The sequence below is a fragment of the Helianthus annuus genome, chromosome 1, assembly GCF_002127325.2.
Source record: "Helianthus annuus cultivar XRQ/B chromosome 1, HanXRQr2.0-SUNRISE, whole genome shotgun sequence".
Taxonomy (NCBI): domain Eukaryota; kingdom Viridiplantae; phylum Streptophyta; class Magnoliopsida; order Asterales; family Asteraceae; genus Helianthus; species Helianthus annuus.
In genome coordinates this window covers 95,158,365-95,173,085 of record NC_035433.2, presented here as the reverse complement: position 1 = coordinate 95,173,085, position 14,721 = coordinate 95,158,365, and the positions used below count along the sequence as shown (strand labels likewise).

Genomic DNA, 14,721 nt, shown 5'->3' with positions numbered 1-14,721 from the left:
ATCGTCAACATTTTTGATGAAAGAACTTACACTCTAAGGTTATGTTGGGAAGGAAAGGAAGCTAAGCTTGCAAACTTCGGTGAAGTTGTTAGAGATTTTAACTTGAATGTCGGGGATCGTGTAGAGTTCAAGTCTATGAAATTAAAAAATAAAACTAGAATTGTATTCAAGATTAAGAAATAGAACCACACAAAGTTTGTTTTTTTTATTATCACCCTTTTTGTATGTCTTTACAATGAACAATACCAAGGCATATATAGCCTTACAGTGAAACAGAAAAAGTAAACAAAAAAAAAAATAAAAAGCTCGCATATCTCTTTGATTGATTTTGCAACGGCAATTTAATTGAGAAAAGAAGGAAATGATCTTTTTGTGGAGAATGGAAATGATGTAAAGCTATTTAATTGATTCTGCAAATTGGTTTGAAGTGCACGAGGATCGATCTTAAAGGCTTTGAGTTCCATTTATAAATATATTTTAAATTATCAAATGAATTATGAGTTGTCTAGTTCTTAAATCCGGTTCAACCGGTCAGACCGGTAAGACGTCCGGTTCAATGTCCAATCGATTTTAAAAACATTGCATATTTGTTTGTTTATGAGTGAGTGTACCAGTCAGTCACACAAAGTTTTTGACTTTTTGTTGGTTTGATCCTTTAAATTTCCTCCTGTAGACTAAAAAAAAAAACTTTGCTCGAAACCCTCGTTTCTGCCAATTAAAAATTCATAAAAATTCTAAAAAAATCAAAAAAATAATATGCCAATTAAAAATTCATAAAAATTATAAAAAAATAAAAAAATCAAAAAAATTCTAAAAAATCAAAAAATTATAAAAAAGCAAAAAAATTCTAAAAAAATAAAAAATCTAAATAATTCTAAAAAATAAAAAAAGTAAAAAAATTCTAAAAAGTAAAAATTAAAAAAAAATTCTAAAAAATCAAAAAAAATTCTAAAAATAAAAAAATAATAAAAAATCCAAAAAATTATAAAAAAATAAAAAAAAACAAAAAATAAAAAAAAATTCTAAAAAAACAAAAAAATAATAAAAATCCAAAAATTTCTAAAAAAATTATAAAAAATAAAAAAAATAAAAAATCCAAAAAATTCTAAAAAATCAAAAAAATAATAAAATCCTAAAAATACTAAAAATCTAAAGATTTCAAAAAAGGTATAAAAATCAAAAAAATAATAAAAAATCCAAGATAACTGTTTGTGAGCATCAATATTTCACTGGTAACTCGTAAAACAAGATAACTGTTTGTTTAATCTAGTGTTTATAATTTATATTATTTTTTTAAAATTAAGGTGTATAGAAAGTTTTTATGCTATAAATGTGCACCGAAATGGGGCCGGAGAGCCGGTTACACGTGCTTACATCTGATATCCCAAAAAGAATGAAAGAATGGTACTAAAAATTAAAATTATCCCCTAAATTTTCCCTCCACACACTACAAAAATCCCACATGAATACAACATCTATTTTCAGATTCATTCAAAGTGATCTCTAGGAACGTGAAAGCTGAAATTCCTAAAAGCCGTGGAAGATAGATAGAGGGATCGCTTATCAAATAAATCTGCAGGGCTTGGGCTGGATCTTCCATTTACCCTGGTAAGCCCTAGACTATTTGTTTGTGTAATATACTTTAGGTTAACCTATTTGTTTGTCTAATAACAATTAAAGATACCAACAAACAAAGAGATGGATTGAGATGAAATTCAGTTTTGAATTGGAAGATGATTTTTATCATTCAATTCTTGACATTGGTTCAATTTAGAAGCTCATAACCAACCAGCGATTATCCATGTAAACTCTTCTTCTTCATACCCAAAATTTTTATTTTGAATATTATTAATCTGTTGACTTGTGTGGTTAACTTTTCTGATATGATAAAACTTATATTATGTGCTATGTGGCTTTTAAATATACATACATACATACTTGATCAGGTTATACACTAGAATACGAGCTTGGCTGAATTATATATAGTCTTATTGTTAACATAATAGAGCCTAACTATTATCCTTCGTTTATATTAGGGATGTTCACAGTCCGGTTTTGACTAGTGGTGGCAAAGTGGGCAAGTGGGTAATGGGTCAAGATAAGTTTGGGTTAGGATGGGTCAATGCCGTCTTCGAAAAGGTTAAAAAAAATTTGGCACTCAAAATCTAAATCAAATTTGGGCCGATTGGCACTCAAAAAACTCAAGCATATTTGGGCTAGTTGAAGTGCTAAATAAATAGATTGGCGAGGGCCTAGTTTGGGTTTACTTTGGACCGAACTGATTCAGGTATTGTAGTGGACCAAACCAATTTGTTGTAACGCTAAATTTAGAAATTTTGTAAAACATTATACATACATTACAGGTACTATAACGAATTGAACATATTCAAGTCATTTTCGAAAAAATTGTAAAAAATATTTTACAAGTTAAAAGAAAAACAAAAAAAATGTTTATAATTAATAATAATAATAATATTAAAACAATAAAAAAAATTTGGTTGCTTAGAAAAGAGAAAAAGAAAACTTAAGTGAATTTGGTTGTATCATGCTTGAATGGCCAAAAGGTAGAAATAGTTGCAGCAGCATTAACATGAAAATATACCAACATAATTACAGAGAGAAAAAGGAGTTGCAGCATAAATCTAAAAATGCGCTAAAAGACAGTTGCAGCATAAATCTAAAAATCTCGAACACGAAACCAACGCATTAAAAGGCAAGCTGGCTACCACTGGAGTATTAGATTATAGAGTTAATTACATAGACGGTCCTTGTGGTTTACCATGAGTACTAACTTTTTTTGGTAACATGTTTAGGCTCTATGGTTTTGAATGATTTGGTAACAATTTGGGGTACTAAGGCCAACAGCCATTATCTTTTTTCTGTGAAATTCAGGTAAAATGACTAAAATACCCTTTTGTAACTAGAAGGAGCATTTTTGTAATAGATTATAATATTTAATTACAAGGACTATTTTAGTAGATATCTTTAATAAAAATAGAACATCTCTTAAGTTTGCCGACCCTACAATTCGTTGCCTTTGAAATTTCGAGTTTAAAAATTAATCACTGAATTAAAATTTTAGGCATTACCAATCCAATCATTCTACACCCAAACATGGCATGAGCTTGCCAATTCTGTGTGCCGAACACATATATGATCAGAGACACGAAACCACCGAGGTCGTGGAAAGATGGATTTTCCAAGATGACTTATGATTAAAAGGATTGATAATTTTGGTCCCTAACAGATTTAAAAATTAAATCAATTGAATTGAATTGTTGGATTCAAAGATGCATCTTCTACCTATTCTGAGGCACACTCATGTCTATTGTTGTTTAATCATATTTCTAATGAACTAATTGTCTATTCAACTACTTTTACAAAAACGTGTTCTAATTATATAAATGGTCCTTATGGTTTTAAAAGGGTATATTGGTCATTTTACCTAGATTTAACTGAAAAATTAACGCCTGTTGCCCTTAGTACCCTGTTACAAAAAAAGTTAATACTCAAAGGTGTTACTCATGGTAAACCACAAGGACTATCTGTGTAATTAACTCTTAATTATACAAATATATAACATACATTTTTTACGGGCCATTTCATGTTTTTGGCTCTGAGCCGTCGCCCACCCGGCACATGCTCAGGGCCGGTCCTGGGATGGGTATAGGTCAAGATGGGTATATTAAAAAAGGTCGGATGGGTAATGGGTCAAGATGGGTTTGGGTATTTAAGTATTTTTTAATCTGTTGATACTTGTTATTACAACCAAAAATTACTTGCAGAAACTATGCAAACCAACTATGAGGTCCCTGCGTCAGGCCTCCAGAGCAATGCTCACTATTACAAACCGTTTGGGTAAAGATGAGATTAAAAAAAAATAATAATAATCTAAAATAATAAAAATAATAAAAAGTTTTTTAAAAATAATAAAAAATTAAAATATAAAAAAAATTAACAGGAAAGAGATGGATCGTAACCATATACACATTATGGAAAATGCACGAAATGGTGCCTGGAAAATGATTTGACAGGTCCCACGAGCTCGGGCAGCATGCTTTCGGTGAAAAGCTAGGTCTGTACATTGTGGTTCCACAGCAGTTGGTTATAGAAGTGAGTCTATATATGCATTATTTTTAAGTATATTAGACATGTAACTTCCATTATTAGACTGATTCACCATTTGTGTCTTTTCTGTAAACATCCACTACTGATTCACTTTGTCATCCTTGTGCTGCTAGTATTGTCATTTGAGTTAGACTGCATGACATATCTTCGTTGAGCAGTCTTTTATACATTTAAGAGTTTAAAAGGATGAGTATTAAATTCTACTTTCTTAACAAAACCGACTCTTCAAACATCAAAGGCAGATCACTGCAGTCTGCTAATTACCATCACATGACCTTGCAATTTTCAAAGCCACATGTTTGACCCGAACCAAAACGACCCTTTTTAAAGCGACCCAAACACATCCTAACCCGAAGCAAAATGACCATTTTTTCAAAGCGACCCGTTCTGACCGGAACCCATAAACAATTTGTTTAAAGTTCGGCCAATTTTCAAAACTCATACCGTGTTTCGCCGGTAGTTTGCTTAAAGAGTTTTTTCATTTAAAAAATGCTATGGTTTCTTCAAGTTGTACATAAAAAGTTTTTAGAGTTGAAACACGAAGTTAGGTGGCCATGCTCAAGTCAACAGGGTTGGTTAAAGAAAGAAGTAGTAGGAGCGTGTGTGTGTGTCTATGAATCTGAATTTGACATTTATAGTTGGTTCCGGGGTAGGAACCAGGTATAGAACGATTTTTTTTTAATAAAAAGTGGAACCGGGTAAGAACCTACAAGTTTTTTGAACCCGGAACCGGTTCTTCAATAAAGCGGAGCGGGTAGGAACTAAAACCGGTTCCAGGTCGGGTTTAGAACCGGTTATTATGCCCATCTCTAACATAAACCAAGCCATTAGCATATTAAAAGGCCTAAAAACTTGAAACTTTTTGCCATCATCATCAATCAGTTAATAACATTGAAAACTATGTTCTATAATATAAGATATTATAGATGCTGCTGCTTATCTTTCTCCTAAAACGAGAACTCTGTTTGAATCATGGCTTAATGATTGAGAGTTACTTGCAATGATCAAAACTAGCATAAATAGTAGTAGTTTTTAAAAGAGGGCCCGGCCAATAAGACATTCAATTCATTCACGAACAAACTAAGCTTTGTTGAATCGGTTATACTTGATCTTTCTCCACCTTCCATATAAACGTGTTTATCTTTTTGGGTATCCAATTATTCCGTTTCCATGTAAAGAGATCCGACTCCTTATTATTAGCTTCAAATAATAATAATAATAATAATAATAATACCTTGTTCGTGAAAACACCATCCTTATTTTTAAGCCACTTCCACTTATCCTCCTCCATACTTGAAATGAAATATTAACTCTTTGAAGAATATCACCCAAAAGCATATATATCCAGCTCACTTTGCTCCTGTTGATTTTCCACCTTCACTTCCATTGGTTTCCTTGACTGCCACTATCAAAACAATCCTTAATACCCCTAACAAGATGGATTTTTTCCGGTCTGAACTTGGAATAGGTATCAACTCCTTTTGGGTGGTAAGACTTGGAAATGTGTTACACTTGTATGATCTATAACATTACTCATCATGTATTATTAGTTTTATCTTTGAATTCAACATGAGCAAACATGCTTGCTTGTATTACATTTAATAGAATCTTTCTTTCTTTTACCTACCAACCCTACATTATCACTGAATCTCCCTTTGGAGAATAGAAGAATCCTTGTAGTTTTCCGAGCTATTTTAACCGTGTTATATTACCGACCACTACAAGAAAATGTGGCAATAGCAGCGACAAATGTCGCCGCTAAGGGTATTCTTTAATTACCGTGTATCAAGTCTATCTGGGATATCCATTTTGCAATCTATAAAGGGGTTTATACCTTTCTCCTCAAAGTGACATATGTAAATATTATCATAACCGATGTTTGAGTTTTTAATTCACATTCATGAATATTATCTTGTTTGATTTGATATAATGGCCAGAAACATATCAAGGTTAATTTGGCAACTGAGAACTGTCAATATTTTCATATAATATTTAAAGTTCAATTGTATAACATGTATATATTACATGTCTCAAAGCTCTGGTTACCAGATATTGCCTCCTTATTACATAGATCTCATATTTTGACATGTTGTCACGATCCAGCACAGATAAAATCATTTTCACTACGGATATAATTATTTCATCTGGTAAATTTATAGAATTAGTGATTATAATTCGAGATAAATAAAAGATAATTCTATTTACAAAGCATGTTAAACGTATGCGTACCATATTCCTATTTATCCATGGCTAACAATGTGATTTCTTATTTGAAAGTCACATGTAACATGTTGATTTCCATATCCAAAACCAAATGTTTATTGCTCGATTTCGTAAATCATTTTTAAAGCGGCAAGTACGATTGTCAAATTGATATTTTCTAGTTATAGACTTAAATCGCTTATAACATGATATTGAGGCTAACAATAACATGTTGGGTGTTGTAGTTTAGGAAAAATGGCATCTTGCTCGAGTACAAGAAAGTTGGCCTTTAGCGACGACCCCTTTAGCGGCGACAACAAAGAAGTCGTCGCTAAAAGCCCAATCCGCGTCCAGGTTTTAAAACCAATCCTTGATCGTTGTTCTTGTGTAAAATCTGACGGTCCAGGTTTTATTTTAGCTTTAGGTGTACATTTGGTGCAAAAAAGAGTGAGGCATTGGTGGGCAGTGATAGGAGACCCAAGGAAACCTGGGTTCGATCCTTGAGCCAAACGGGTTTTACTGGTAATTTACTGTCGTGCCTATAGGCGGGTGGGTTACTGGGTTTTCCCCGGAATTGGTGGTGGATGACTCGGGTTACTCTCGGAGTACTCCGTTTGTCCAGTGGGTGCCCCGAGTGTGCTCGGGATTGATTTGTTGACCGTTCAAAAAAAAAAAAAAACCTGTGGCGGGCAAACCATTCACTCTCGCCAAATCGATCCACTGGCACTCTCCTGAATCGATCCATGAGCCCTCCCCCAAACCCCATGGCGCTGCCAGATTGATTCAACCCGGCCACAGCGGCTCGCTCGCCGCCACGACCTGCAGCCTTCGGAGTCAACTTACCTCCTCAGCCGCTCGCGCGCCGCACCTCGTACGCTGCACCAGGTACCTTCCTTTTCTTCTGTTTTATTGTTTTGGTTTTCCTATTTCTGCGGTAATTGAACACATTAGGATTTGGTTGGTTTTATGGATTAAGTATATGGCGATTCTGTACCTTTTTTTGTTCTTTGTTTTGATGTACACTTGGGATTTAGGGCTTAAGTAATGTTGCCTGTTGAACGTTTTGAGGTTTATTATTCACTTTGGTTAAAACTTTCACAAGAAAAATAACAAAATGCCTTTTATAAAGTAGTGTTTTCTAAATCGACTATTAACAAGTAGTGTTACTTTTGTCCTATAAACTTGCCACCAGGCCCTGCACTCACACACAGCCATCTGTACCTGCAGGTTAGTTTCTTCTTCCTCTTTTTTGTTGAAATTTTGTTTATCTTAATTGATTGTTTATATCTCTCTGTTATGCTTGTTTTCATCACTGAGCCGATGATTGATTTTGTTGTACACTACAAGAAACATGTTCAATACCACCACCCTCCGGTTACAACCCGCCACCACCAGAACCTGCACTCACCTTCTCGCTGCACCTGCAGGCTAGTTTGGTCTTCCTTGTTTTTCTGGTAATTTTGTTTTCTTCTTATTTGTTGATTGTTTATATGTTTCTGTTGTTGTGCGTGTTTTCTTCACTGAACCGAGGATTCATTTTGTTGTAGGTGTGGATTGTGTGCAATTGTAGGTAGCACCGTCAAAGATTTGGTGAGCCCTGGCTTCTTATCCTAATAAGAATTAAGAAGCTCTCTAAAGGTTATTGCTTTTTCATTTTTTTTTGTTTTTTGAAGTATTTGGTGTGTAAGTTATGTGGTTTCTAGGATGGATAAGATTAGGGGTGAATTGTTTTGAGCTACTAGTTGGTTCCTGTTATGGTTTTTATTTGAATTGAAGGGTGTTAAATTGGTGGGCACTTTACTATAAAATTAGAAAAAAAAAAAAAAGAAAAAGTAATACAGAGGAGACCGATTTAGGTTAGGTGTAGCACTACTGAAGCAGAAGTTAAAAGTTTTATTATATATGTAAAGTTTTTGGGCTAATAAATGGACACTCACATACCCTTTTGTTCAACTCTATTATTATAAAATTCTCAAAAATAATAATAAACATAAATAACTTAAAAATTCTTACTTTACTTGTTTTTGTAATATAATAAGTAAACTAAAATATAAGTTCACAAAAAAAACCTTATGACACCAAGTACACCTTTTTTTTACGTTTTATTCGTCATCTTCAGTAAGTTTAGTAGAGGAAACATGTTGACAGATTACTTTTTTTTACGTTTTATTCGGGTTGGGTTTAGGGTTGCACCTCTAGGTTACAGCAGACTTGGTCCTGTTGTTACTTTAAACTTGAAACGGGCTGATGGTTCTTGGGTTGGTTGACCCTCGTGAAGTGGAAAAATTGGTGGTAATGTTTATGACTTAGCTATATACTGTAGTATTTAATAATAGCTTATACACAGGATATATAAATAAATGTTCATATATTGTGTAGACAGGATGCTTTTGCAATTCCGGTGCTTGTTCTAAGTATCCAACATTGAGGTACGGAAATTATCTAATAATAAAATACGACTAGTATACTTGAGTTGTATTATTAACCAGGGTAAGTTTTTATAACTAAATTTGATGATATTTGAGAATGGAAGCTGAAACGTGATGTCGAGGCTTGGCTCAAGGCGCAAATATCCCTTAAACTGTTAAAAAACGACGACAGGGCGGAAAGTGAACACCCTTACCAGGTTTACTTTCTTTTTTTATTTTGGGAGTCAGATACTGGTTTGTTAAAAAATCATACAGAGCTGATTAGTCTTATTAGCTTGTTATTTGTTTGTCTGTAGTTAGAATGTGAGGACTATGTGACTTGCTGCTAAGTAATGAAATTTTTGCTAAGTTAGAATGTATCCATTAAGCCAATGAGCTAGTGGTGGAGTGGTTAGGGAGAGACCTTGTGTTCCAAGTGACTCAAGTTCAATTCCTGCCCCTAGCATTTAGTTTCTGCGGCACCTGGTGATGATGGGAGACTAGGCGAGTAGGCGGCGATCGCTAGTTCGATCCTTGAACTGAGCGGGTTTTACCTCACCGCACTGTCGTGCCTTCGGGCGAGTGTTCACGGGCTTCGGCCCTAGGTGGGGGTTTTCCCCGGTTCGGAAGGCGAGTGTATCCCGATGTGGTGAATTTCGCCAGTAGCCCATTTGGAGGATTCGTTGACCGTTCAAAAAAAAGAATGTATCCATTAAATCGCAACCTCATTTAAGTCACCTGGGAAAGGGCAGAAGCAGATTATGTATGTAGGTTTCATCTTGCTAGGAAAGATCATATGTCCCGCAAAGTCACAGATTCACCACACGGCGTGGAGAATGAGCGTTATTCGACATGAGCGCGCGTTAGAAAAGTGGCGTGGTAGAACAAAGGGAAGGACGTGGAAGAGTGGCGTTATCCGACACGTGGCACATATTTTTTTATTATTAATTTTATTTAATAATGACATATTATCTAATATTTTTTTTAAATAGCATTATTACTAATATAAATAATAAAAACAGTTACAAAATTTAAATAAATAAAAAAAAAAGATTACATTACTAAAAAGAACTGATTACATAATTTAAACTTAAAAAACTAAAATAACAAAAACTAGGTATGATATTTATCCATGATTCCGGTTGAGACCCTTGAGGCGGCGAAGCGGTGTTCGGTAGTTTGCCGAAACCATAAGGGTTGTTCGGATCAAAGTTGCGGTTGTGTGGATGCATTATTTTTTATAAAAAGGTTGAGATATTTTATAAAAATGAATTCTGAGAGTGAGGTGAAAGTGGTGAAAATTGTGAGTTTTTTTATATAGGTGAGGTGAATGATTTTTTAAAATAAAAAATCTTTTTTTTTCTAAATTATGTCGTTGGGGTCCAACAGCTACCTGCCACATTTAACCAATGCACGTCACGTCAACGTACAATAAACACAACACCGATGGGTTCTTCATGGGCTTGAAACGTCGTTAATAACGCGGGGGGGGGGGGTGTGGTGTGTGCGGCGTGGAGAGGGGGGGGTGTGGAAGGGCATAAACGCCGCTCCTCCACGCCCACACGGTGTGGTCTTAATAATTATGATGATATTAAATTTAAAATCTTCTTTCTAATTTGGTGGCAATCTGTTCATTAGCAAATTAAAGAATTTAAGTAAACTAGGACCTACACCACACTTTGTGTCATTAACCCTTCTTGTTAGACCATGTGTAGTGGGGTATTATGGGGCATTATGGGGGCATTATAACAAAAAAAAACTCCCACTCTTCCATTACATAGGGCATTATGGGGCATTATGGGGGAAAAAAATTTGCTTGGGCATTATAATTATAACGCCATTTTGCACTTGTTAGAGGTATGACTTGAGTTGACCCACCAATGAGAAATCACTTTGTTTTTTTGTTTTTTTTTTTAAGGATTGAAAGGGGCATTATCCCCACTACACCACTTTATGTTATAATGCCCCATGCTGACTGGATTGCCACGTGTCGGATAATGCCCCATGGTGGGGGCATTATAACAAGTTACCACTACACATGGTCTTAGTCTTCATTTTAATGAAGTTGATTTTTCAAAAAAAAGAGTTAACTGCCATTTTCGTCCCTGTGGTTTGGTCACTTTGGCCATTTCAGTCCATTTTTCAAAAATGCGCCATTTTCCTCCCCGACGTTCTGGAAAGGTGCCATTTCAGTCCAAAAATCATAACCCAGTTAAGTCGGTTAGTAAATAAGGACTGATTGTGTAAATTTGTAACATAAAGTACTGATTGTGTAAATTTGTAACACCACCACCACTAGCCCTGCCACCACCACCACCACCACCGCCACCACAGCCACCACCGCCACCACAGCCACTGCCACTTCACCGCTGCACCATCACCATAACCCACCACCACTTCACCGCTGCACCATCACCATAACCCACCACCACTTCACCGCTGCACCATCACCATAACCCACCACCACGTTCCATCGTCTCCTCACCGCTGCACCATCACCATAACCCACCACCACTTCACCGTAAACCACCGTTCACCTCTGTCATCACCTCCGTTCACCGCTGTAAAACTGACAACCTGCAACTCATCTTCATCAATCATCATCACAGTCGGAGAGAGAGAGAGAAGGAGTGGCGGTGGTGCAGCGGCTGTGGTGGTTGTGGTGGCAGTGGCTGTGGTGGCGGTAGTGGCAGCGGAGTGGTGATGGTGCAGCGGCTGTGGTGGCTGTGGTGGCAGTGGCTGTGGTGGCGGTGGTGGCTGTGGTGGCGGTGGTGGCGGTGGTGGTGGTGGTGGCAGTGGCTGTGGTGGCGGTGGTGGCAGCGGAGTGGTGGTGGTGGCAGGGCTAGTGGTGGTGGTGTTACAAATTTACACAATCAGTCCTTTATGTTACAAATTTACACAATCAGTCCTTATTTACTAACCGACTTAACTGGGTTATGATTTTTGGACTGAAATGACACCTTTCCAGAACGTCAGGGAGGAAAATGGCGCATTTTTGAAAAATGGATTGAAATGGCCAAAGTGACCAAACCACAGGGACGAAAATGGCAGTTAACTCCAAAAAAAAAATTTGATTTGAATGTTATTTCCGTAAATTGTCTCTTTTAAATGCGTAGGAGTTTCCATCAGGTCATTTGTGTCAGTCTGATGACCTATGTCCCATAGGTCCATGTGCTCGAGTAATGTGATCAAATCAAATACAAGTCATGGCAACGTCTAATCAGCCAATATAACTCACAATAACCAAAGTAAAGGGTAACATGTGATAAGGGTGTAAGGAGTGGTTAAACACTTGAGAGTGGCAAACTAAAAAATCAACCAATGAGAGTGTGCCACGTCAATTAGTGAAAAGTGTTTAAACTTTGGTGAAAAGTGTTGGCAATGGTTTAGACATTTGGTGAAGTGGTAAACTTTTTAAATAAAAAAAAAGGAAAAAGATGTGATTGGTTGAGATTGGAATGGACCCCACCCCACAACCCCCCTCCCTCTCCTTCCTCCCCTCACCGATTCGGTAATGCATCACCGATTTAAGCCCATTTCGTCAAACACCACATGCGGCAAATGGGTTGGCATTGGTTTGCCACCCATTGCCGATTCGGTAACGTGGGTTTGCCCCTCCCCACACCGAACACCCTAATGAGCATAAGAGACAAATCTATCGCATGCATACAAACGCACCAACTCGATACGATATGGGTCTGAATGGCTTGGTGATCAATAGGAGAATTCTCATGTATGTTTGAGTTCTTGAGGTACCAAAAACATTAACATGGTGTGTGTGTGAGTTTATGACTATCATTTTGCAATGAAGGGTTTGTTTGACAAACAAAATAGAGATTGTTTTAAACAATTATATTTAAACGAATGTAAAAGTCGCTCGAATACTACTGTTGGGAATCGTTGTACGATTTTAAATAAAATCGTTAGTTTAATAATTAATAACACTTATTAACATTGAGCGGAAGCATGCACAATTTTGACGTATTAAAACTATCCCACCAGGAGTCCAGTTACATTCGAATAAAAAATAATCAACCATATGGGGTTTAGGGTTTTTTTCACCTTTGACGAAAACCAAAGACCCGCACTAAGGATCAACAAATGTCACGCTAGAAGACACGTTCATGAGAAAACCCCGAAAACTAGTTCGACAGTCTAATGAGACATCAGCGTAATGCGACGATGGCAAATGGAAGTGGTGGCGCAACGGTGAGCAGCAAAGGTGGGTATTTGGGGTATTATGTTTGTTGTGTGTTTAAGTTTTCATTTATATTTGTTTGTATAACAAAGCTAATTACAGTTAACACCCTCCTAACTTTCACCTACATCTAGTAATTAACCCTTAATTGCTAACGGACCCCTTAGCTTTATTATCTATCAAAAATATATTAAACTTGTTATATTTAAAGCTAATTACAGTTAATATACCCTCCTCATTTCATCTACATCTAGTAGTTAATCCTTAATTGCTAACCGGGCCCTTAGCTTTTTATTATTTATCAAAAATATATTAAACTTGTTATATTTAATTAATTAAAAAACCTTAATCCCGTTAATTGTTTCACTAAACAATTAATATGTAATCTCTTTAATTATATCTCCATATAATTAACTATTACAATTAAATCCGCGTTTCATTTCAAGAACTAGTATTTAACGATAAAATATTATAACTTATTTGTTGTCCAAAATGTAACTTTTGGGACGGCATATCAATAGTAACACTGAATTACCGATCATCGGACATCCAATATCCAACATAATCCCATACCCATACCCAGTTCAAAACATGTCGGGTAATTACCTATCGGGTATCAGGATTTCCCACAAGTATTAAATATACCCATTGGTGTTTTAAAGAAAAATACCTTGGTGTTTTAAAGAAAAAATACCTTTTGAGATTTTCATGTATGGTTTTTTACTCTTATAATTTTAAGTTTTTTAAATGTAAATTATAAATATAATAAATTACATTCATATAACATATATATATATATATATTTTAATTGATAATTATATTCATAACATATAGGTATAAATAACATCATCAAAATACATATATTTAAAAAGAAAGTTTGAAATAACAAAGCCATTAAAATGAAGAACTCATATACAAGAGTTAACAAAGAATAAAAATAAAAGCAAATAATTTTTGGAAATATGTTTTGGGTATATAGTTCGGGTAAACATGTATAGTATATAGTTTCGGATAATCAGGCACAAAATATTTTTTTAACAATCTCATATCCTCATACCCAGTCCTATATCAGCAGCATATTAAATATACTCGTCGTAGATGTTTTGAGTACATCCCTCAGACTCAGGTATTTTAATTTGTCATCCCTAATCCTTTTAATTATATAACAGAGCTATGTCAGTCATTACAAGTTGCGAAGCGTACTGTACAAGCCTGTAATTTGCTACTTCTGAAGAGTGGTTCTTTGCTTTTTATTGTTGGAAACATAACTTTCTTTTGTTAACGTCAATTCCAATTTATAGCGTTGGAGGCGGCACGAGCGTAGGGATCTATAGTCATCTACATATCATTAATTTAACGTCAACTATTACATTTGATCAATGTCATCCAGTAGTTTATTTGAATGACCATCATGTCCCTTTTAGACTATCGGGTATGGGGTGGGGGTTTGGGCGTGGGTTAGGGGAAAACGCCCAAACCACCATCCCAAGTGGGCTTGGGTTGGGGCGTGACCCTTGGGGCTTGGGTTTCAAGCCGGGCGTGGGGCGGTCTTGACATCCTAGCTGGCTTGCTTCCATTCGCTGACCCCGCCATGTCATAGCGGACCATATGAAAAGTTTGAATTTTAAATTCAAACCGTTTGGCTTGGTCAAGCGGTCACCCCAACCCCAACATCCCCTATAAATAACCCCAAACCCCACCATGTGGTCCATCCCAAACCCCACCTTGTGGTCCATCCCAACCGGTCACCCCAACCCCAACGTCCCGAACCCGCTACCCCAAGCC

The 14,721-nt window shown here is 36.0% G+C and overlaps 1 long non-coding RNA gene across 2 annotated transcripts; it reads left to right on the top strand.

The window, feature by feature from the left end:
- The first annotated feature begins 1,396 nt into the window (after positions 1–1,396).
- Positions 1,397–9,118, top strand: LOC110897835. 2 transcript variants are annotated; one of them, XR_004864265.1, is made up of 6 exons: positions 1,397–1,608; positions 6,576–6,684; positions 6,749–7,215; positions 7,523–7,557; positions 7,678–7,784; positions 7,878–9,118. It is a non-coding gene; the product is annotated as an uncharacterized LOC110897835 (long non-coding RNA). The 2 variants fall into 2 exon arrangements; XR_002568992.2 differs by having other exon boundaries at positions 6,576–7,215.
- The last annotated feature ends 5,603 nt before the right edge of the window (positions 9,119–14,721 follow it).